The following is a 25,811-nucleotide window of genomic DNA, read 5'->3' as shown; positions in this document are numbered from 1 at the left end:
GCAAGAGCTATTTACCAATTTTTAAAGATAACAAAACTGAAGCTTAATATCGTTACAAAGTTCACAAAGCCAGTAAGAAGTCCACATTTGAAATACACAGCTGTCTAATCCTAAAGCCCATCTGTATTTTTCCTACCACTTGGTGCAGCCTCTCCACTTGCTCAATATTATTTGTTCACAGTTCTTTACAGTCACCTTTGGGTACATCTCTGAGTAATCATTAGGCAAACTAAAGTTATATTTTACCATTTCAAAGGTCACCAGTGAGTTGTCTACCCCTCTATTCAGAAGTGGAGCGACAAGTGTGTACATTTCCTGATTTAGCATTCAGGAATATTGGAATGGCAATATTCTAGGCACCAATATCTTCTGATTTGTAGATAATTTCACCTTGTGTGAATTGGCTACCAAGTTTGCCTTTATATCAAGGACACGACGTCCTTTAACAGTAGGATTTTTATAACGAAGCAGTTAAAGGTTTGCAAAAAGAATTTTTTTTTTCTTTAAGTTATTCCATTCAGGGCTTTTTGCATCCAAATAAACCAAGGATAATTGATGAAGACTAGTAAGTTTTCTGTCCTCAAGGTCTTCATAATTAAAACTTCATATATAATTTCCTTGAAAAGAGCTGTAAAATTCCAGATCATGGTAATTAGTATCAATAACAATTTTCTTAGAGAATTTTTACTTTGTAAAGCAAAAATAGGCTTCTCTCTTTAAAATCCTATACCAGCATACATACTCATATTTGGCTTCTAATGCCAACAATTTCTATTTTCCATCTGAACATTGCCCCACCCTGCCCTTTTCCCTCTCTAATTTTGTACATTGGATTGTAAAAACAAATGGTAAAGATGTAGAATAGTCAAAACAATGTTGAAAAAGTACAGACTTGGAGGACTCACATTTCCCAATTTCAAAACCTACTATAAAACTATAGTAATCAAGACAGTGTGGTACTGGCATAGGTATAGACACAGAGATCAATGGAGTGCAATTGGGAGTCCAGAAAAAAACCCTTACAGTTATGGTCATATGATTTTTGACAAGAATGCCATGAAAATTCAATGGAGAAAGAATAGTCTTTTCAGCAAATGACCCTGGGATAACCACATGCAAAATAATGAAGTTGGACTTATACCTCACACTTATATAAAAATTAACTCAAAATGGATCATACACCTAAATGTAAGAGCTAAAACTATGAAATTCCTAGAAGAAAACATAAGAGTAAATCTTTGTGACCTTGGATTTAGGTAATGGTTTCTAAAAGCACAAAGGACAAAAATAAATAAATTGCACTGCATTAAAATTAAAACTTTTGTCCTTCAAAAGACACCATCAAGAAAGTGAAAAGACCATCACAGAATGGAAGAAAATATCTACAAATCAAGGAAGTTGATAAGTAACTTATTTCAGGAATATGTAAAAAAGTCTTACAACTCAACAACAAAAAGAAAAATAACCCAATTCAAAAGTGAGCAAAAGATTTGAAGAGAAGTTTTTCCAAAGAAGATAAACAAATGAACAATTAGTACATGAAAGGAAACTTGACATCATTAGCATCAGTGAAATGCAAATCAGTGCCACAATGAGATACCACTCACACTCACTAGGATAGCTAAAATTAAAAAGACAGATAATGAATGTTGGTATGGATATAGAAATTTTAGAATCCTCATACATTGCTGGTGGGATGTAAAATGGTACAACCACTTTGGAAAACAGTTTGCAGTTTCTTCTCAAACTGTGAAAATAGAGTTACCATATGATCCAGCAATTCCACTCCTTGGTATATACCCAAGAGACTTGAAAACAAATGTCCACACAAAAGCCCATACAAAAACTTCCATAGTGGTGTAATTAATGATGGCCGAAAAGTAGAAACAATCCAAATGTCCATAAACTGAGGAATGGATGAACAAAATGTGGTATATCCATATAATAGAATATTATTTGGCAATAAAAATAATAAAGTAATGATACAACTACCTATTATAGGCACAACATGGATGAACCTCAAAAACATTGTAATAAGTAAAGAAGTCAGTTATAAAAAACCATATATTGTACAATTCCATTTATATGAAACATTGAGAATAGTCAAATCCATAGAAACAGAGAGTGTATTAGTGCTTGCCTGGGGCTGGGGGTAGGGAGTAATAGAGAATGACTGTTAGTGGATATGGGGTTTGAAATTTGATAGTGATGATGATTGTACAACTTTGTGGATATACTAAAAAAAAAACACTGAATAGTATACTCTAAAAGGATAAATTTCATGGTATGTTAATTTTATCTCAAAAAAGTGACTTCCACTGAACCATGACATGAATGAGAAACAAACTTTAATTGTCTTTAGCCACTGAGATTTGGAAGTTGTTTGTTACAGCACTTATCTTGACCTAATCAATACAACAAGTCTGAAAATTATGACTCAGAATCTCTGAAAATTTTCTTAATAGCCATTCATCATTTTTAACTGATAAAGTTAACCTTAAAGAAGTTGAAATATTATTGCTATCCTTCAAGGATAGCCATTAATCTTGAAGATCTTATATTCAAACATAATCAAATTTGTCTGCAAAGCAGTTACATAAAATAAAAAATGTTTCAGTGTATCTAATTGTAGTGTATAAATATGAAGACATTTCAATATTTTATAATATCAACTTCCACATCAACTGGAAGAACTTCAGATGTGTTATACATATAATTGTTTCAAGCTTGTGCCATTGGCATCTATTCTCACCAATGTTATGCTACAGTTGTTTGATAATTTCCAAAAAATACCCTTAGATAAGACTTATATGGTTTTGCACCCCCAAATTGAGTATTAGTACTGGTATATGACAGTAGCAATAATCTTATCAAGAAGTGTTGTACAACTCATAATAGAAGACAAAAACAAAAACAAAACATTAGTTACTTGTCTAACTAGTCAGGATGTCAAGGTCAAAAACTTTCATATTAACTCCAGTGTTAACTTTAAAAAAAAACAGCTTCATTTAGTATAATTGTATAATTCCATTTATATGAAATATCCACAAATTCATCCATTATAAGTGTACAGCTAAATGATTTTTAGTAAATTTGCAGAGTTGTTCAACCATCTCCATTATCCAGTTTTAGATCATTTCTATCACCCAAAAATGATTCTTAATTTTTGTTTGCCATCAACCTCCATTCTTTCCCCCAGCCCCAGGCAACCACCAATTGACTTTCTGTATTCATAAATTTGTTAGCATAATGTTTGGGGGATTCATCCATTTTGTAGTATGTAATAGTAGTTAGTTCCTTTTTATTACTGAGTAGTATTCCATTGTGTGATGAGTTTGTTTATTCACTCATCAGTTGAAGAGCTTTTGGTTTTTCCTGTTTTGGGTTATTATGAACAAAGCCACTATAAACATTTGTGTACAGGTTTTGTGTGAACATAAGTTTTCATTTCTTTTGGGTAAACACTTAGGTGTAGGATTGTTGGGTCAAATGGTAAGCGTATGTTTAACTTTATATAAATACGGCCAAGATGTTTTCCAAATTGGCTGTACCAGAAATGTATAAGTTCCAGTTGTTTTGCATCCTTATCAGCACTTCATATTTTCAGGGATTCTTAAAAAACTAGCTTAATAGGTGTGTGATGGTATCTCATTGTGGTTTTAATTTTCATTTCCCTAATAACTAAACATGTGAGCATCTTTTCATTTACTTCTTTATTATATGTGTATTTTCTTTGGTGAAATGTCTACTCAAATCTTCTGTCTATTTTTTATTTGGGTTGTTTGTCTTCTTCTTATTGAGTTGTAAGATATTTGTATATTCTGGGTACAAGTTCTTTATCAGACATATAATTTGCAGACTTTTTTCCCCAGTCTGTGGACCGTCTCTTCCATTTTCTTAATGGTGCCTTTTAAAGCACACAAAAAAATTAATTTTGATGAAGTCCAGTTTACCAGTTTTTTCTTTTGTGGATTATGCTTTCGGTTCGTATCTAAAAACTCTGCCTAACTCAAGATTACAAAGATTTTCTCCTAAATTTTCTCCTAAAACTTATCATTTAGGTATAGTATCCATTTTGAGTTAATTTTTTATATGGCATTAAATTAGGGCTCAAATTCATCTTTGGAGATGAGGATATTCAGTTGTCCCAGCACCATTTGTTGAAAAGACTATTCTTTCCTCATTTAATTGCCTTGGTACCTTTGTTTAAAATCAATTCAACATAAATATAAGGAACTGTTTCTGAATTCTCAGTTCTGTTCCATTGATCTATATGCCTATCCTTCTGCCAGTATTATAGTATTAACTTTTAAGATGTAACTTACTATGATAAAGGCAACTTTTTAATGCTAAGGGTAAGCTATATCTATCATAATTGTGAGGCACAATGTTTTGCTCAATATCTCGAGCTCCTGGAACCATAGTGTCTTTTTTTATCATTCATATGATAAAAAATTAGGTTTCAGCAAGGTGGAACTTAAGAGGTGCAGTCTAAATATCTGGAGCCATAACTGTGTCTTACAGAGTGACATGTGATTTGCAATAAACTGCATTTTTAAAGATATGTTTATAATAAATTTCTTCAGTATAACACTGAAAGCTATAGGGCTGATAGCTAGCTTGTGTTTATCTAATATAAGAAGTATTATCTACTTGAGGACACGGGGAGGGGGAAGGGTAAGCTGGGACGAAGTGAGAGAGTGGCATGGACATATATACACTACCAAATGTAAATAGATAGCTAGTGGGAAGCAGCCGCATAGCACAGGGAGATCAGCTCGGTGATTTGTGACTACCTTAGAGGGGTGGGATAGGGAGGGTGGGAGGGAGATGCAAGAGGGAGGAGATAATGGGGATATATGTGTATGTATAGCTGATTCACCTTGTTATAAAGCAGAAACTAACACACCATTGTAAAGCAATTATACCCCAATAAAATTTTTTTAAAAAGTATTATCAAATTTTCCACTTTGAATGACATTACATCACCAACACTGTATACTATTGAATCTAAGATGCCATTAATTATAAAATGCACCATTATTTTATGTACACTAAGAAAGAAAAAAATGCTTTCAGTTAAAATATACAATAGCAACAACTGAAAAAGATGCACACTAGTTACACAGATGTAAAATTCTAAATAAACGTGCATCTTAAAACTGATGAAATACAGTGTATTTGGACAAAATGTTACTTTTGAATTGTCACATTTTTTCCAAAAGGGATATTCCTATAGCAGGATCGCTTTAAAAGTATATTTTCCCTCCTTTTCTTTGTATACACTTTGACAGTAAAATAAAATTCTATAATGATTTCAGTGATTTTGAATGTATTTTAAATGATATTGAAGTGGAAGTTTGCATTAGATAGCTTTAGACACATAGTGTATCTGTGTATCCATGAATAATTAACATTTCTTCCGCCAGTGTGAATCTCATCTTTTGAATCCATGTGCATACTTATTGGAATGCCCACTGATTTGAATTATTTTGAAACTATTTACCAAACATTGGAACTTCTGGGATAGATCAGTGATTTACAGCAACCCTAGGACGGCATATTTGAATCTGGACAATCCCAGAAAATTCAGGATGTAGACTCCCTATACCATGGACATTAGTCACTGGTGAGACTGCTGAGAAGCCACAAGCTCAGCCCTCTATGAAATGTACATTCCAAAGTGGAAGAACTGCCAGATGTGGATAGATCCCTGTCATTTTCTCCAGGACTGAATTCCTGCCATGGGGCTGGAGCTGCACATAGGCAATCTGAGCAGCTGCTTCCACAGGGTCAGCCAAGGGGCATCGAAACTGTCCTCACGCCCCCCAAATCTTTCACTTGCTAGCCTGCCCCCAGTGCCTTAGTGTCATCATTTTGAGGTGAAGCCCTACCTGCAGAGAGTCTGTGTCTATGGAGGGATGATACCTATTACATATTATTTATTACTGGCCTGGGAGGAGACAGGATCTTGAGGGGAGAAGGTAAGGGTTTGGGGCACCAGGTCCTCTAGGTTTTTCTGCTTATAAGAAAGCTGAGACAGGACTTCCCTGGTGGCGCAGTGGTTAAGAATCCGCCTGCCAGTGCAGGGGACACATGTTCGAGCCCTGGTCCGGGAAGATCCCACATGCCACAGAGCAACTAAGCCCGTGTGCCACAAACTATTGAGCCTGCGCTCTAGAGCTTGCGAGCCACAACTACTGAGCCTGCATGCCACAACTACTGAAGCCCACGTGCCTCGAGCCTGTGCTCCACAACAAGAGAAGCCCCCTCAATGAGAAGCCCGTGCACCACAACACAGAGTAGCCCCCGCTCACCGCAACTAGAGAAAGCCCTGTGCAGAGCAATGAAGACCCAATGCAGCCAAAAATAAATAAATAAATAAATAAATAAATAAATTCATTTAAAAAAAAAAAAAAAAGAAAGCTGAAACAGGCTTAGACCAACTTAAAAAGAAAGAGAGGCTACTGAGGGGCAGTTATTCTAAGGGTATCTGAACTTAACCAGGAATTTCAAAGCTGTTCAGAGCCTAATATTGCTCTGTGAACACCTCAGGACCACTCTCCTTGTCTGTGTGGCCTCCTTCCCATGTTGAGTCTGATTTTCTCTGCACACTGCTCCATTCCACTCTCAAGGTAGACTAGCTAATCTTTAATATATTTTCAAGTCCAAATTCTGAATGAGCCAGAGTGCCTTTCCTAGCTAATTACATCAGTCTAGTTGGGTAGAGCCTTTTTTACCTGGCCACAAAATGGGCCACATGATGGGCCATAACCAATCCACACATGGGCTATTCTTGGGCCAGATGTTGCTTTGGACTCAACAGTAGCCAGCCCATGGCCACTTCTGGCCCAGAGCTGCTTCCCTTGTAGGGGCTGCCAGTGGGCCAGTTGTAGCTGGAAGTAGATATTGAGCAGGTGGGCCCTATGTCCAGAACTGGCACTGGAGAGATCAGGTAGACAGGAGAAGATGCTGACACCCAGGCAGAGTAAGAAGTTGGGAAGGATGGGGAAGGGCACCACAGATAAACCCTGTCTTTGAGACCTGTATATAAAAGGGCTTTGCATCTCAGTGCTCCGAATACTACAGTTCAAGAGTAAGGTGTTTTTACTAGTATGCAATTTTGCCTCTGGATAACCCATAGCAGCTTGTGTCAGACAATAGTTTTTCTTATGACAAATGAACAAACACAGTGTCTTAGCCTGGGTTTCCCCAAAAGCAGAGCCTCAGACAAAGGCTTTGATGCAAGTGATTTATTTGTCACATCCTAAGGAGCAGGTGAGGGACGAGGAGAGTGAACATGGAAAGAAGAGAGTCAATACCAAGATTCTTTCGGAAGTTGGCCCCTGCTAGGAGTGACTGGTGTTTGATCTCTCCAGGGTCTTTTGAGGAACCTTGTAGAATGTGGTCTCAGAACCATCTGCATGAGGGGAGTGAAGGAGGAGCATTTATCCACTGGATCTCATCCCCTATTGGTCAAGGGGGCTCCACAGTTTCATGTAACCCATGCGTGAGTGCAGAGCTGCTTCTACCTGCAGGTCAGAGGGGCGGTGAGAAGTGTAACCACAGTGCTCCTTGCTTGCACCTGCAGGGTGCTGGCCCAAGCCTTCAGGGAGCTGGTTTCTGCTTTAGTGCCTGGAGTAAGAGCTGAGGCCACAGAGATTCTGAAATACATGAGAGACCTCCAACACATCTAGTCACGATCGACTGTATGAGCGATCTGTCTCTTGGGAAAGTATGTTTTAATCTGATCCAGAGTGTTTAATTCCATTTGGCATGTAAAAACTCTCACCCGTATCAATCTCCTTCATTTCCCCAGGAAGAAAACTCAAAAGTACAAGCCATACTTCAGTTATCTGTTCCTTAGGGAACTTGGTCTCTCTCTTAGGAACTGCCCTGCCCCACCACACACACCAAATAACCCATCATCTGGGCCATCACTGTGTTGCACAATTTCAAAAGATGCCACTCACATCCTATTCCATGGAATTCTTCAGAGCCACAAGGCTATATGCAGTGGCCTTAATATTTCTCCTGGATTTTCCCACTGACCATGGTCAAAGTAGAATCCACGTTCAAATAAAACATCACCACCGGGGGTAAGACGTCCCAGGATTAGTACTGCATCCCTTAATTGTAGTGCTCTCAACCTCATGAAAATGTGAATATCCCTCAGTGGGAAGCAAGTTAATCTGTCATTAGTTATTTTCGCTTTAGTAAAGTGAAGAATCAAGTTCTTGATGGGAGTGAGGGGAAGGGAATGAATGAGGGCACTGAATACTGGTAAAGGAGGGGTAGAGAATATGTGGCTAGAAGTTTCTAAAGACAAACTCTAGTTACTTCACAGTTTGAGCTGGGACTGACCTTTCTCAGACTGGTTTGAGTCTGATTCACTGTAGCCCAAGCCGTATAATTCCCCAAGACTTCATGTTCTGCAACTTTTAATCACATTGCTTCACCTAGGCCTCTGCGGAATCTTCAGAAGCTACATGTCATGAGAATTTCAAAGCTAAGAGTCTTCTCTATGAATACCCCCGAGACGGCCCTTGAGTGTGATCAGACAGGAAGACAGGAATACTTACAGTGCATCAAAGTATGGGGTCTTAGTTTTCCCCAGGGTGTTTATCATCTAAAGTCATACAGCAAAACAGAGATTCAGAGAGAAACCAGTGAACAGTCATGTACCAGGAGTGGTATTGGATCAAATAGGATGTAAGAGCAAGGTTGGAGAAATCAGAAAGATTATCTTAGAACCCAAAGCACTAAAGGGTTGGGAAAACATGGGCCAAATCTGACCTGCTGCCTGTATTTATGAATAAAGTTTTATTGGCACACAGCCACACCCATTCATTTATATTTTGTGAGTGGCTGCTTTTATGCTACAGTGACAGAGTTGAGTAGCTATGACAGAGACTGCATGGCTTGCAAGGACTGAAATATTTACTTCCAGCCCTTTACAGAGTAAGCTTGTCAACTCCTGGATAATCTTACCTCTGTGTGTGCCAATATCCCTGCTTTGTCTCTTTACAAGGCAAAGATTTACCATTGGTTGAGAACCCCACTGAGGTACTTACTCCTTGAATTTTCAACTGAGTATCCTGGAACAATAAGTGGAGCGTTCAGACACACACTGCCTCAACCTTCCCATTTGAGGACCTCTTCCTGGGGGTGCAGAACCATTCATTCCACCAGTCTACAGACCCAGAGCATCAGCTGAGTGCCAGGCACCAAGCTAGGTCCTGGGAACATAAAGATGAATAGAAGGCGCTCAACTCATTGTTCTGTGTCAGGGAGAAGCCACACAAGGCAGTTGCTGCCTGTGGCCTAGTGTTTCATTTCTTACTGTCCTTCTCTTTTCTCTCTTTCATCTCTCTCCCTCTCTTGTTCCGCCCTCTATCCCCACCCTTTCACCTTGACTCTCTCCTTGCCTGTTTTCCTTTCTTTCGTCCTTTCTCTTGCCCACATCTCAGGCCTGCCAGTGCCACCCAGTGGCTCTGACAGGCATTACTTAGACTTGCTGACAGCCCTCAAGGTTGGGAATGACCACAGGGATGTCAGTGAGAGCCTATAATTAGGGATTCACAGACAACTAGAAGGCTCTAGTAATCCTCCCCGATTGCTTAAAGCATTAATATTAACTTTTAAAGTCTTTTATACTTTAGCATAAATGAAGGAACCCAAGGTAGGTTTGTTAAGGGGAAAGAGATCAGGAGAACCCTAAATGATTATTGTTAAAGAGGTTTCTGCATAGTGCCCTGAGCAGACGTTGCATTTGAGTTGTTTCAGGCATGTTATTTAGATGGAATGTGATATGGATGTAATACAGTGTGTAGTGATGGATTTATGACTATAACCAGTTTATTGAACCATCTAAATCTTAACAATGTATTAACATGGAACAATAGTATATATTTTCCCCATTCACTGCAATTAACTGCACTCCCTTCAATTCCATTTCCTGACCTTTAATAATATCTTAGGTGAATCCCAAGGGGTGACAGGAATAGCCTCTCACACGGGTGCTGTCCCTGCAAGGCTATGTAGCAAGCCCCTCGGATTCTCCCAAGGCTGATGGAGGCCCTTGTTGATTCCCTCACCCCTGCAAGGACTCTGCCTGTGAGGAGTGGACTGCAGGGTGGGATGGGGTGGGGGGAATGACTGACATTGATGATGATAGGGCTGGTTCTACAGACATTTAGTAAGTTGGTGGGAGAATGTCTAACTCCCATTTTTGTGCACTGTCTCTAGAAGGAAGGGTACTGAGTGCCTGCTGTTTGGGACAATTCTGGGACAACAGGAAAAGTCCTGTTCAGTGTCCTGTTGTCTGATGGTGGCAGCCCAGCCACTCCTGGCCTGGCACAAATAACCATGTTCCAGGTCCAGGTGAATCTGCATCCGTGTGAGGGAGGCTGGGGCAGCAGCTCACTGAAGTCAGGCTTGGGCCACCTTTGCCTCTCCAAGGGTCGCAGCATCTTCTCATGGATACTGGCCATTGTGAAGTAGTGCTTACACTGTGACTATCATTTGCTCATCTGCCAAAATTATTTTTTTCTCTTGGAGGAATCTGGGTCTCAGAATTATATCTTAACAGGCCCCCAAACTTGTCCAGGGTCAAATGGAGGTTCTGTCACTAGTCCTTTACATGTGAGAAGGCAGAAGAAGGCTAACCTCCCTTCAAGTAGTTATTTGGAATATGGTGGTATTTGAAAGATTTCCTGTCCTAAACTCTCTCTCCCACTTAGGTGCCCCAGGGTCTAAAATTCTGCCATGAGAAATTCATTCGCTTGAGTAAGCATTGTCCTCTCCTCTATGACTTCTCTTAAAATAAAAATACCCTGGGGGGGTGGGATGGATTCCCCTGTGAAGTCGCTAACCACCTGTGGGTATGGCTTCTGAGTTGAACAGGGAAGCGATGACCAGCTTAGTGTTTCGTAATCTTCTCTGAAACTATTTAATAGCTTGCATTTATTTTAACAGTTTAATTCACCAAAGAAGCTATCAATCATGAATGCAACATTTTTAATGCTTAAAATCTAGTACTTTAAAAAGATAATAAAGGCAGCAAAGTTAGTTGTGGCTTCTGCTTTTCAACCTGGAATCACTGCCAGAAATATTGAGGAGTTCCCAACTTGGTTCAGTTCTAATTACCCAGACTCAGGCTCCAAGGGAGAGTCAGGAGATGACAGCAGGGGAGGTGGAAAAAGAACAAAGGAAGCTTTGCTTTTTTTCTGAAATTGTGGATTTTTCCACTAATAAATGATAAGGGTACCCATCATTTATACCTGACTGCTCCATGGTGGATGACACCTGGCTGCCCACATAATAAATAGTGGATACTGTTATTCATCATCCCCATAAACTATCCTGGTACCATGCTTTTTTTTTTTTTTTTTTTTAATCTTGTAGCTTCGATGTAGACTGTCTTTTCTCTGGTCTCCTCCTCTCTAAGTGCTACCCTTTCTTCAAACTCTGCTAAAATTCTACCTCTAGACTTTTCTAGCCACAGAGCTATCCTCCTTTTCCTAAATTCAAAACACTATCTACACAAATCTCTTGGCATGTGTGTGTTTATTACACCATGACTTCCCAAAGCATTGCTTTGCTAGTTAAGTTTCAACTCATGTTAAAAAAAGAAAAAGAAAAAAAAAAGGAATTCCCTAGTGGTCCAGTGGTTAGGACTTCACACTTTCACTGCTGAGGGCGCGGGTTCTATCCCTGGTTGGGGAACTAAGATCCTGCAAGCTGCACAGTGTAGCCAAAAAAAAAAAAAAAAAAAAAAAAGTTTCAACTCATGTGATTTAGCCCATGTAGATATATATCTTGTCTGTTTACCTACATGGGAATTCAGCAGCTTTGGAATCCCCAGAGTGTACCTGACAGTCCTGGGCATGCGATAGTTGCTCAAGTCTCTATTAAATGATTCAATTAAAGGCAATGGATAGACCTCTGCATATGTGACCTATAAAAGGTGACATATGCATTTTGATGTTCTATTCTTTGGCTGCCCCCATAGGAGATATCTTACTAAACAAACTGAAAACATTTGGCAGCTCAAACATGACACCTTGGTCTCTTTAGAGTAAAGGAAGTAATATAATTGAACATTTCCAAAAATCTCAGCTTAAATGAGTTGCTAATGCCATATGCCATCATGGCTATATTTTTGCTGTCATTATTTTTTTTTTTTTTTTTTTTTTTTTTGCGCTACGCGGGCCCCTCACTGCTGTGGCCTCTCCCGTTGCGGAGCACAGGCTCCTGACGCGCAGGCTCGGCGGCCACGGCTCACGGTCCCAGCCGCTCCGCGGCACGTGGGATTTTCCCGGACCGGGGCACGAACCCGTGTCCCCTGCATCAGCAGGCGGACTCCCAACCACTGCGCCACCAGGGAAGCCCTTGCTGTCATTATTTTAAGTAGATGATGATGGTGGTCGACAAGGGAAGGTGTCAGTGTAGTCCCTCAGCTGGACTGGAAGGAAGGAACCCTCAAGTTATCCATGAATCATGGTCTATGATTGGGCCCATCAGGAAAGGCTTCAACCAGGAAAATGAATATCAACTAGAAATATACCATAGCTAGAAAACGGATCATTGGAATTGAACTGTGGTTCAGAATTAGGTTGAACCATATAAAATTGATGATCTTTAGTCATTTTTAAACTACAAAACAATTTCATCCTAATAGTAGCACCCAGAAGGTTGACTGCCTAGTTCTCATTTCCTTCCTGGATGTGTCAACACGATGGTTCTAATTCCACTTGGTTTGAAATTTTATTTTCACACGGCAAACCATAACAATTTTAGTAATAATAGAATGTCAACTATGAAGTACCTTAAATTTTACCTTACAAGGTGTCTATCTTTTTAGAAAGTCTGTATTCTTACAAGTGTATGTTTATTTAGAAATCCTTTCTCAGTAAACCCTGCTCTTCGAAACATTTTTGAAACCATACTTTCTCATTGATGAAATACAAGGCCGTTTTAAATCGAAAAAGCCATTGTTAATAAGCTTCCCAATTCTGCCTTCTCCCAGGATTTAATTTTTTTAATGGAGGAGTTTGCTTTATTCTGTTTTATCTAGTTGATTTTTGTGATATATTATGCTTCTCAAGAGGAATATGGGCCTTCATTCTACCCACTCCCTCTCCCTAGTCACACATACCATTATTACTCTATTTGCCTTTTGTTTCCACTCTCTAACTGAAACTGAAGATAATATTAACTCACCTTTTCTTTGCTGAGTGAGATAACAATCCAACAGCACCAAAGGAGTGTAATGTTGGAGCTCACTTTCTGAGAAATTACATCATGGAAGGATTTGTCAGCCCCAGAGCAGATGTTCCTGGCTCTGGTGATTTGTCATCAGGCTCAGAATGAGGAGTTTTGAGTTCTAATCCAAGTTATGACAGTGACTCCTGGAATACTTTTAGGACAATTTATTGAACTTTCAATTTGGCCATTTTCCCATAATACTTACATGGAAACTCTTATTTACCTACTTTTGTTTCTAGCAGGCTTGGTCTATTTATCAGATTCCTCACAATTTCTGTTGTTTTCCTTTCCAGTGTCTCAAATTCTTCAAGTTATTAATAAACCTGTTTTTGTTTGTCTTTTGCTACAACGAATAAGTTGATTTGAGGGCCTGTGACTACTGGGTGCTTAGTGTCATCTAAGAGGTGCTAACTCCTCTATGCAGTCACTCAGAGGGTGGCCCCATCCAGAGAGTAGGGTGACTCTAGTCTAGTGCCCTATCCAGCTGACGGACTGATTTGACCTCTGGGTTAGCAGAGTGAGAAGGGTCCAGAATGTTACCTTCAGTCAGTGAATGAATTCTGCAGCATCACTGGGTACATAATATGTTTGTGTGTCTCCCATTGGGCCCAAAGTGCTGGGCATGGTAGTCATTACAGACCCTGGTCCTTACTCTCAAGAAATTCACTTGAGTAGTTGAGGCAAAGCAACATATATGAGAAATTTAGAGAAAAATTAATTGCTAAATGACATAGCCCTGTCTATATGTTCAAAAGCCACATTGTAATTATTCTTTTATTTCTTAATCTACGAAACTTTCCTTATATGATCATGATGTGGTAAAACAGAATAATGAGTGAAGGCACTGAGAATCTAATTTTTAGGACTGGTTTCATCAGGAACCAGCTATAAATTCTTAGGAGAAAATCTTCGTGACATTAGACACTGAGTTCTTAAATGCAGCATCAAAAAGCACAGTTCATGAAAGAAAAAAATCACAAATTGAACTTCGTCAAAATCAAAAGCTTCTGCTCTACAAAAGACACTTAACAAAATGAAAACACAAGCCACAGACTGGGAGAAATATTTGTAAAGCACATATCTGATAAAGGCCTTGTATACAGAATATAGAAAGAACTCTTATGATTCATTAAGAAAACAATCCACTTTTTTAAAAGGGGCAAAAAAATTGAACAGATATTTTCCCACCATCTCTTCTTTCTTTACTAAACAAGATATACATATGGCAAGTAAGCACACGAAAAGGTGCTCCACATCCTTAGCCATTAGGAAAGTGGAAATTAAAACCATAATGAGATACTACTACACACCTATTAGAATGGCTAAAGTTAAAACTATTTGACAATACCAAGTGTTGACAAAGATGCAGAGCAACTGGAACTCTCACACATTTTTGGTGGGAATGCAGAATGATACAGCCAATTTGGAAAACAGTTTGGCAGTTTTTTTTATAAAGATAAACATACTCTTAGCATTTGACCCAATTATCCCCCTCCTAGGCATTTACTTAAGAGAAATGGAAAGTTATGTTCACATAAAAACCTGGATACAAATGTTTAAGTGACTTTGTTCATAATCACCAAAAATTGGAAACACTCAAATATCCTTCAATGGGTGAATAGATAAACAAGCTCTGGGGTACCTACTCAGTGAAATACTTACTACTCAGTAATAAAAGGGAACTATTGTTAACATGCAACCACAAGGATGAATCTCAAATGTACTATGCTAAGTGATAGAAATCAGATGTAAAAGGCTACATATTGTATGATTTCATTTATATAAAGGTTAAAGTTAAAATGGAAGGAAGGAAGGAAGGAAAGGAAGGAAGGAAGGGAGGGAGGGAGGGAGGAAAGACTATAGGATTGAAAAGAGATCAGTGAGTATCAGGGGCCAGGCATGAGGAGAGAGCTTGACTACAAATGAGCATCAGAATTGGGTAATGGATCTAGTCTCTAACTTGATTGTGGTAGTTCTTATGTAACTATATGTTCATCAAAACTCATAGAACTATAACATCAAAATGTGTGAATATTATCACATATAAATTACTTCTCAGTTTTAAAAAAGGGAAAAATACAATCTCTCTGCCTCAGTTACACATTTGTCAAATGGAATGATGCAGCTTCTTCTGCTGATAATGATGATGATGATACATCAAACACAAGGTTTTGGAAATCTTCTGTAAATGAGAACATGTCTGAGTGCTTTGAAATGCATGAAGTGCTATACAGTTGCCAAATATTATTACTAGATTTTCCTGTTTCGCTTTTGTACTCAGCTGCCCTGCTAAACTCTTTTGTTATTTATGAAAGTTTGTACATTGATTCTTTCAGCTTTTTGCAATAAACTATCAATATAAATAATGACAATCTCTTCCTTTGCAGTCTTATATCTTATTTCATAGCTTCTTTTCTTATTTTCTTATATTGGTAAAGACTGCCAAGTCAATGTTGAATAGTAGTTGTGGTAGTAGACATTCTTGTTTTATTCCTAAACTAAATAAGGGTGTATATAAAATTTCAGAATTAAATATGATTTTGGATGGATTTAGTAGATATCCTTTCTCAAATGAAGGAAGTTTCTTATTTTTTTTTTTTAAGTAGCAGGCTTAATGTCACATTTATTTATTTATTTATTTATTTATTTATTTATTTATTTATTTATGGCTGCATTGGGTCTTTGTTGCTGCACGCGGGCTTTCTCTAGAGCGGGGGCTATCTTCATTGCAGTGCATGAGCTTCTCATTGCGGTGGCTTCTCTTGTTGTGGAGCACGGGCTCTAGGCACACAGGAGCTGTAGGCATGCGGGCTCAGTAGTTGTGGCTCGCAGGCTCTAGAGTGCAGGCTCAGTAGTTGTGGCGCACAGGCTTTTAGTTGCTCTGCGGTATGTGGGATCTTCCCAGACCAGGGCTCAAACCTGTGTCCCCTGCATTGGCAGGTGGATTCTTAACCACTGTGCCACCAGGGAAGTCCTAAAGGAAGTTTTTTTTTATTCCTATTTCCTGAGAGTTATTTCTTTTTCGTTAATAATGAATAGCAGATTTTTTTTGGCTGAATGTTTTTTTCTGAATCTATTGAAATCATTATATCATTTTATCTTTTAACCAAAAATGTTTATTTTCAATCAAACTTCATAGCTGACCTTCTATATTCTTGTGCTCCTTCTCTAATCAACCTGTAATCTCCTAAGGGGCACAGACTTTGTCTTTTTGTCACTGTATCTCCATCACTTATCCCAGGTCTGATTTAAACAAAATATTTATCCCTAAAACTTAACTCTTATCTGCAGGCTCGAAAGATCTCTTCTCCCCTAATTTTTGTTTGTTTGTTTGTTTTTTGTTTGTTTGTTTGTTGTGGTACGTGGGCCTCTCACTGCTGTGGCCTCTCCCGCTGCGGAGCACAGGCTCCGGAAGTGCAGGCTCAGCGGCCATGGCCCACGGGCCCAACCCCTCTGCGGCATGTGGGATCCTCCCGGACTGGGGCATGAACCCGTGCCCCCTGCATCAGCAGGTGGACTCTCAACCACTGCGCCACCAGGGAAGCCCCTCCCCTAATATTTTTAAATCCTTAGTTTCAGGATTAGTTTTAGCCTGTTTAGTCATCTATATCTCAAAGTTTTGGCTTCATTCTTTTTGCTCCAAACGTATTCTTAGAGATAGATTTTTTAATAGAGTCAATGTGAGTACAAATACTCTCCCCTAAGACCTGCTGCTATTTTATATTTTAATATCTCTCTTTCCTTATCAAGAGTAGGTTGTAGATTGCGCCTAGGAGCTTCAAAGTCTGTTCTTCAGTCATCAGGATGTGAGCAGAAGAAAGATACTGGTAACGCCTGGAGATTTGTAGCAGGAAGTTTCCATTTGTAACATGAGTGGCAGCCGGTTGTGGGGCACGTAGCCAACCTCAGGCTTGCTTTTGTTGGTCTCTTGAGAATCCTGCTCTTAGGGAAGACTGGGGAGATGGTATGAAGTAATGGGTAAGATCATGGACTTTGGACAGAAGTAGCCCTAAGTTCGAGTCTTGGCTCTGACAATTAGTAATTGGGTGACCACGGATAAGTCACTTAACCTCTCTATTTTCGTTTTCCTCATCTTTAAAATAGGTGTAGAAGTAGGTGGTTTTGAGTGCCTGACACACAACAGACTCTCAAAAATGTTGCCTATTATTTCAATAGCAGTTGCCAAGGCATAATCTGATGTGATAAACTAGGTTTCTCTGTGAGAGGGCACTTAGAGGTTTTTTTTTTTTTAAATTTTGTTTTGTTTTAGATTTTTATCATGAAAGGAAAAAATGTAATTTTTTAAATGCAGTTATAAAGATGCAGAACAAAGAGAGTCCAGACTCATGTTTCACAATTTACATAGCTTATTTATTGTTTTATGTTCTGTAATATTTCAGACAGTTATATAATCTCCCCCCCTCCCACCCTTTTAGGATACCAGGATATGACACCAGGAGAATAGGGAAGAAAAGTTTTTGGTGGGGACGCATGATGTGTTGTAGGAAGAAGGCATATGCTTTTCTGACATTAATGTCCTGTCACTTACATTGGGTAAAGCAATCCCAAATACTGACCGATACCAGGAAACAGGTTTTTCCATTATCGTTGTTCTAGCCCTAAAGTCTATGAGACCTTTTTATAATGTTATGAGCCCTTCTCAGCCTGGCCTGTTGTCAGGCACTGGATTTTAAACCTCGGTTAATTCTCAGTTGTAGTGGCTTCCAAATCTCTCCAGTTCTTGAAGTCATAGCCTGAACTTCCCCACTTCTCTAGGAATAAATTTTCTTTGACATTGGTTCTCCTATATCATTCTTCTTAGCAAAGGCTACAGTTAAACAACTACCCGGTAGAATAGGAATCGTTCACCAGACTCCCCTGCCTCCATCCCTTTGAGTCTGACCCACCTCCCTGAACTCCAGTCACCTCACCTCCCCATGGCTTGCCCTCTCTTCCAGCCAGGACCATCCATGTGCCATTTTTATTTGTGTAGCTTTAACTTCCTATCTCCTTGCCTCCATGAGGGTGATTTCTCTATCTTGCTGTTCTCCCTTCCTCCTTTTCTGGAGTCATGAGAGAGAGAAAATGTTTAGTCTTTTGGCATCCTTGAAAGAGATCTGTTATTAGGTTTATTTGTGTTTGTTTAGAAGAAGTACTTTGATACAATGGAGTTGGAATAAGATTATAAGAGAAAGCTCAAATGAAAGGAGAAAGATAGTTGCTAAATTGCATTTAAAGAGGCAGAGTCCGTTAACTGAATCTCTGTCTAGCTCCATGTGAGTTTGAAGTTTTTGCTGAGATAGCTGGTGATGTTTGGAAAAGTTCGGACCTGACTGCTCTGGGGTTTCATTCAAAGCTTCCTACAGGCATAGTAATGGACCACTAGATGCTGCAGGGGTTTCCCCCTCACTGAGACACTCTTGGGGGGTTGGGGCAAGAAGACAAAAACAAGACAAACAAGCAAGCAAATTCGGGCCCAGGTAAAATTGGGATCCGGGTGCCACTTCCCCTGAGAGCTCTCTGCTTACCCTTTCTGTGCTGCTTTCTGTTCCAAAGTGCATCTTCCTCTCCTATCTTCTGCAATTCCTGATTTCAGAAAAATGACTTATTAGCCACTTATACCTTTGTGAGAATCAACGTTATTTTCCTTAACACTTCCACTGTATTTTTGCACTTTAAGACCTATCTCCAACCACAAAAGGACAGTCCTTGTCCTTGTGAAGGAAATTTTAGACATCAGTAAGAATTTGGGGAAAATTCAGAAAGAAAGGGAAAAGGGATGTTTCCTGGTACTCTTGAGGTTAAAATATACGGGGAAAGTAGCCACTTTATCTCCTTCTTCTCTTTTTGTTTTTGCTACTTACCCTTTCGAGTCAGGCCCCAGCAAGGGTCCTCCTGCCCCGTGTCACTCGTGCCAACAGAAGGAGACCAAGTTCTGTTCAGAAGCAAAGGAAAGTTTTGTTCTTTGATCAAAGATGGAGAGGCGCGAGCAGGTGTTCTAGAGTCCACGCCCTCCCCACAGGCTGTGGGCGGGGCTGCTTTACAGGGGTCTCGTCAGCAGGGAGGGGGCGAAGTTCTTGCAGTGGGCCCAGGCGAGCTGCTCACGGCCCTGCAGCCTTAAGCGCGGGGCACAGCGGTCTCTGCGCACGGCCCACCGCCGCCGCCATCTTGAATTGAGTCACCAGCGCAGCGCTTCTCCACAAGCCTGGTCACGGAGCTGAGGTGTCAGCACAGCGTTTTGTCCGCGCTAGGAACTCCGGTCTGAAGCGCCAGGGGCAAGGCTTCTGCAACGCAGCACCCTATAGGCAAGTGAAACTAGACAAGGCACAAAAGAGGTTAGACCTTCTCTTACCACCTAGATTCCATCTTATTCCCCACTCCGCACCCTTGCACCGCTCACGCCCTCACCCCGCTCTGGGCACCCCAGTGGGCTTTGCCAGTGACAGGTTAATATGCCCCACGCGCGGGCCTGAAGGAGTCTGTACCGTATGACTTCCTTAAAACACATGCACTACCCCTGCCGGTACAAGAGATGCTTGGGCCACAGATGAAACTAATGAAGCCAAATGAAACTAATTCAAAAGCAAGGCTAGGGCACACAGATTCTTTCTGAGGGGATTTGGCAAGGAGACGTGAAGCGACTGAGACATTTAGCCATGGGAACAGTGGAAAGACCATGTAGGTCAGGGTTGAAGCTGGAGGTTGGGGCATGAAAGCCACAGAGAAAGCTGAAGGTATGGGGAAGCAGAAACCCTGAGCCAAGAGAAGAGGCTGCAGTCCGTCGCTCTTTATCATCCGCTTGTTCTCTATTTGTGCATTTGCTTACTTGCTAACATTTATTTGTAACCCCCCAAGTCAGTACTTGAGGTGCTTTTGCAGTCATTTGCAGACATGAGCAAAATGGTGAAAAATCTGAGTCATCCAACGCCACATTCTCAGCTGAGGTCGAACAAGGAGGTACTCTGCCTTCTTGTTTCAGCTCTCGTGCTATAAACAAGTGTCCTTTCCACGGTTTCTTTAGTACCACGTTTTTCACATTTTTATACTTTTTGTTGGTGACTTCACGGTTTAAAATGACCCCCAGGTGTAGTGTAGTCCTAAAGTGCTGTCTAGCATTTCTAAGCTCAAGAAGGCTGTGATGGTCCTTCCAGAGAAAATACACGTATTAGATAAGCTTCCTTCAGGCTGTAGTGCTGTTGGTTGTGAGTTCAGTGTTAATGAATCAACAATAAGGTGCCTTAAAACAGAAATACAAATAAAGCTAAGTTATGGATTGATCGGTTGGCAAAAGTGTTGTGACCAGAGGCTTGCAGCAACCTAATCCTGTATTTCCCGTAGGAGTAATGGTTCGCTATTTGCTAATTCGATGTTTGTGTCCATTTTAGAGAACGTAACTGCTGTGAGCAATGAGAATCAAGTATGTTGAGGGGTAAAGAATGAAGCAAACACAGAGGAAAGCAGGTGAGGGATTGTGCTGCTCCAGAGAGACAGAGAAGCTACCTTCTCCCTGGTGGCTCCCAGTTTCAAGTTCAGTTCCATTGAGGACTGGCTGAAATTTATTCAGTGGCATCTCAATATCTTTACAACTTTTATATAAGCTTGGTTGAGTTTCCTCTCCTTGCAACCAACAAAGTTTTGGCTGAAACTCATACTCCATACATGACCAATACTGAGGAGGCAACTTTGGAAAGATGTAGTGGTCTCGCCCTTTGAGGGCTGGTCCACGGCCGCTATGAAGTCCATGCTGCTGAGGTTGCACTGGTGTGTTCCTGAGACAGGTGCTGCATCAGAAAAAACCACCCACCTCAGGGAGGTCTGTGTTCTAACTAAATGTTCAACGCCACTTGAAAAGAGAGTTTAAGAACTTGAACTTTTAAAGAAACCAAACTTTGGTGTCAGTGTGAATTATCAATGACAGATACTTTGCACTAACTTGCTTTGGTTTCTAAGTTGAAGGATGGCAGTTTTAGGATGGTCAATTTTTTTTTTTTTTTTTTTTTGCTGGGAGACAAACACATTTTTGAAAACAAGTTCCAGTCTGAACACCCCTTGAGGAAGGGACTGTTTATTTGACAAAGCAGTGTGTGTCCCCACATGGGAAATTAGAGAGAGAGAGAAGCACCAGACCATGCAGAAAAAAAAAGTTTTAAGATTCTCTAGGTGAAGGAACAGGCTCTTCTCTGCATACTTGGTTTGATGACTGTGGAAAGTACACACTCAGTGGTGTCTGAGCGCCAAGCAGGCCCCATCGTTCTTTCCTAGCCCTCTGTGGTCTGTGATGACTCCACCCCACTAACCAGAATCTTTCACTCCCCAAATGCATGGTCTCCATTCCAATCAACTGTTTATCCCACTAACAGACCAAACTTTTACTCTGCCGTGCAATCCCTCATGTTTGTCTTATCTGCTTCTAAGCTCTCAGAATCTTCCCTTCAAAGCCAATCCAGTTACTCCTCCCCAAGAAACTATCACTGGTCCCGTGAACTTCCTTTTCTTTGCATTGCTTCTCCATCCCTGCTCTCTGAACCCATCTGGTACTTGAAGACAACCTTTTCTTATAGCCTACAGCATTTCCTAATGAGGCTGACTCTAACACTAATGAAAGTTTCAGTCAACTCAAGAATCATATCAGTACAAAGGGGTAATAATAATTCAAGGCCACCTACGATCCATAACTTTCCAAAAGCATGGTTGATTTGAAGTCAACCTCACTTCTTGGGGACCCTGAGCACATTAGACCTTGCTAATTTCCATGGTTGTCCCAGCACATGGAATAAGTTAGTTTAGCTCATATGGGTAAAATTTTCATTCCCAGAGAGTTGTTTTGTTAGTGCCAACTTGAAAATAATGCTATACTGTCTTTGGGAAGGACTTTTCCCAAGTAATGTTAAGTCTCTTATTGCTAGCTCATTCAGTCTCATAAAAGCTTTCTGAGGTAGGGATTGCCCATCTTTTTTAAGGCAAAGAAACTGAGGCCTCACAGGAATAGTTTATACAGAGAGAGAGTTGGGGCTAAAAGCAGACCTTCTAGGTCTAGGTCTAGGTGTAGCAAGAGAAACCAGGGAAGCCTCACTCCCACAATAGGGCCACCATGAACAGTTGGGCAGATTGCATACTGCATAACTTCAGAGTTTATGAGGATGACGCCTTGTGGAGTTGACCTCTTTGGCCAGATGTGGTGGCCCTGCTTAGTCTAGGACCTAGCCTGAGGTGAAGTGAAAGCCGGTGCTGGGTACTAAGGAAGAGACTGAGAGTGCTTCATCGTAGTCCTCTTCTTGGACAGCCAATCCAGATGGCTTACACTCTCTTTTATTCTTATTGGGGTCACTGGAGAGGGAGAGTTTGTCAGGCCTATCTTCTCAGTCTCCTCTTAACAGCGTTCTCAATTCTACAGAAGCACTGAGCCAAAATTTCTTAAAGGGTCAGATTTGCAGATACATTTGATTGCTATGAAGCCAGAGACAAAGAGGCCACATCCTTAAAAGATCTGGGGCCAAGATCTATGCATTATGGACTTAACTCCTGACACATTTGGCACAAGTTGAAAAATGAAAGAAAAAAATGCCCACTGTCTCAAGAGGCCTTAGGAACATACAAGGCAAAACGTTTTAGTTGTAGACAAGAAAATGCTGGAGAGTCAGCAAGGGATGAGCTGGTCAGGAAATATCCACTTCCTGTGGATACTCCCAAGTCCTCCCACTCTGGCCAACCCCATTGCAGATGATATAGCCAACAAAACACTGTACCAGAACGGCACTATCGGCTCAGTCAGCTCCAGTCAGCTGCACCATTGACCGTACTTGCCCATGCAGGACCTTCTAGGTTTCTTCCTGAGGCAGGGGATGGTCAAACAAACCAACAAGAAAGATTTGTATCAGAAATGTGGCATTCTGGAAGCAAGGGTAGGCATTTATAAGCTGCAGCTGAAGATAAATTTCCAGACTCTTTCAGGTACAAACAAGGAATTCAGGTTGACTTTACTTTGTAGAATGGCTTAAAAGAAATGGTTTTTATTTAATTATGGGAGTTTTTCAATACCATGGTATAAGAATTCTGTGATTTACCTGCGCTCAGATGAAAGCCTACTCTTGAAGTTTGCTGCATTAAATGGGAATTAGTATGCTAAGTCCATTAACCACTGTTTTCAAAGGAAATCAGACTTGTTTCTTAAATTAAAAATAAAAAAAAATTGCAGCGAGTCATGCTGTGATGCCTTGTCTTTAGTGAAAAGGGAAGTATGTTTTCTCTGACCAGCCCACACAAAATCAGATATTTAATATGATTACTGAGAAGACGGAAAAGGTTTTCAGGAAAGACTCCTGTTGCTCAGCTCCTAGCAGCCTGTAAAGGAGTAAGTAGGAAGTCGAAGGGACCAGCCAGCCCATTAAAATGAGGCCTAGAAATGGGATCTTTGATTCTGCACAGCAGTCCTGTGAAAGCAGAAGGTACAAATGATGGGTTAGGCTGGCAAGAGAGTCCAAACCAACCACCTAAGCAACCAACTTATTTTTAAGCACATACTATTTACATGAGGGTACACAAATGCAGGGTCACTGTCCTCAGGAGGTAGTTGTATTTTGGACATTTGGCTAACCAGGAAAACAGGAAACACTACAGGCATTTAAAACAGGGAATTGGTTACAGGTGATGGAGGAGCTGAGACACCAGCAGAGGATAGGATAGTGCTAGCAGGAAGCCTCTACCAGCCCCCAGGCTGGAGGGAGTAAGGCGGCCTTTCCATAGGTCCATGGGCAAGGGTTAGGAGGCACAAGTGGAACCAAGGTGGGTCTGTCTTGGCGCTGGAGCTGTGGAGGAGATGCAGCTGTTGCCAGAGAATGAGTCTGAGGCAGGGAATGAGGGAGAGAAACACCCTAACTTACCCTTGTTCCCCCTGCCAGTACCTCACCAGTGCCTACCATTGACTGCACCCAGGCAGAAGCCAACTAACATATGGGCCTGGGAAAGATAACCTGCAGGGGTCAGTCCCCCTGAGAAGCATAGAAGGGCAGGGGAAGGGCAAGGAATGGATTGGGGGGGCAAACAAGCCTCAGCCTGGAGCATGCTTGGATCATTTTTTACCTTCAGCCACAATGACTTCACCTCGTTCTGGGCCAGACCATGACAAATCAGTTGCAAACACAAGTGCTGGCTGGAATGGGCTCTGGGGTCGACCACTACTGCATCCTCTCACCACCTACTTAACCCCATGTGGGGCTATCCCAAGACCCTTTTCAGGAGGCTCCTTAATTCTTAAGTAACTATAAGTAACTATAACACACATAGCCTGACATACATACTGTCTCTTCACAGAGGCCTTGGAACTGACTGTCCTCACTCCTGTTCCCTGTAGAGAATCCCAGGATCTAACCAGCCCCATGGTCAAGTGAGTAGAATTTTGTCTGGCTTTCATTTCATCTGTGGTCAGTTCTGACAAGATCAGCTTGATAAAGACTCTAAGCCCCAATGTGCATAAATTGATGCTTTCAATTTAGTGCCTCAGTGCCTAGGTAACAGCAGCCCTCCAATCTGGGTGTTTCTCTGAGTTGATGTCACAGGCCTATCTTGCTAAAATCAGCCTTATCAATATTATCAGTTCAGAGGTTTTGGTGTTCCTAACCAGCTGTATGACCTCAGACAAGTTACTTAGCCTGTTTAAATCTCTGTTTCCTCATCTGTACAATAAGAACAAACACAGGCCTGTTGTGTGGCTTAAATGAGAGAACAGCTAGTAAAAGCATTTATCTCTGTGCCTGATACACAAGCAATGCTCAATAAATACTATATCCTGTATTGGTCAGGATTCTTCTAGTTTAAGTGATAGAAGCCCAATCTGGATCTAGGAGTTTATCCAAGGTCCTCACTCTGGGTTTTCTCTGTATTCCTCTGATTGATTTCACCCTCAGGCAGACTGTCCCCCGTGAGATGGCAGGGTGGATGCTTAGACATCCTCCTTCCTGAGCAACCACAGGAAAAAGAGATTCCAAGAGTCTCCTGAAGTCCCTGGAATGGGGTTTCATTGGCCTGTTTGGATCACATGTCCAGCAGTGAGTTAGTCACTGGGGCCAAAGGGTGGATAGACAGCTCCAGTTGGCCAAGCCTAGGTCGTGTGACCATGTAGGCTGAGAGTAAGAGAAGTCAATTCTCCAAAAGGAAACGGCAGAGCTGTTTTCAGAAGGAGGAATGGATGTTAAGAAGGCAAAAACAAACTATTTCCACTACAGCAGCTATTGTTCTATTATTATTACAATTTACTATTTATTATTTCCTACTAGCACTTCCACTATCCCCACTACTATACTGTACAGCTAGTACAAAAACTTGGAGGAATATTCAGTGAACAACTTGGTTAACAGCCAGGGAAAAGGGAAAATCATAGAAAGCTATTATGGGAGAAAAAGGATCCTGAATAGAAGGAAACAAAATGAAAGAGCTTTTAGCAGTAGATGAAAGGTGAAGTTAAAGCAAAGCCTGAAATGGTGAGTTCTAGGGGATCGTGTAAGCATCTTTCAAAAACAAAAGTGATCTACAAAAACAGAAATATA

At 40.8% G+C, this 25,811-nt stretch overlaps 1 long non-coding RNA gene across 1 annotated transcript in view; it reads left to right on the top strand.

The window, feature by feature from the left end:
• The window catches only part of LOC132484177 (uncharacterized), a 219,692-nt gene extending 195,049 nt beyond the window's left edge, over window positions 1-24,643 (top strand). The window contains exon 6 of the long non-coding RNA XR_009531163.1: window positions 24,580-24,643. This is a non-coding gene — a long non-coding RNA (uncharacterized LOC132484177). The remainder of the gene's footprint in view (window positions 1-24,579) is intronic.
• Window positions 24,644-25,811: the final 1,168 nt, after the last annotated feature.

Source organism: Mesoplodon densirostris, chromosome 1 (genome assembly GCF_025265405.1).
Source record: "Mesoplodon densirostris isolate mMesDen1 chromosome 1, mMesDen1 primary haplotype, whole genome shotgun sequence".
Classification (NCBI taxonomy): Eukaryota; Metazoa; Chordata; class Mammalia; order Artiodactyla; family Ziphiidae; genus Mesoplodon; species Mesoplodon densirostris.
The sequence above is the reverse complement of the archived record's forward strand: the minus strand, read 5'-3'. Positions and strand labels throughout refer to the sequence as shown.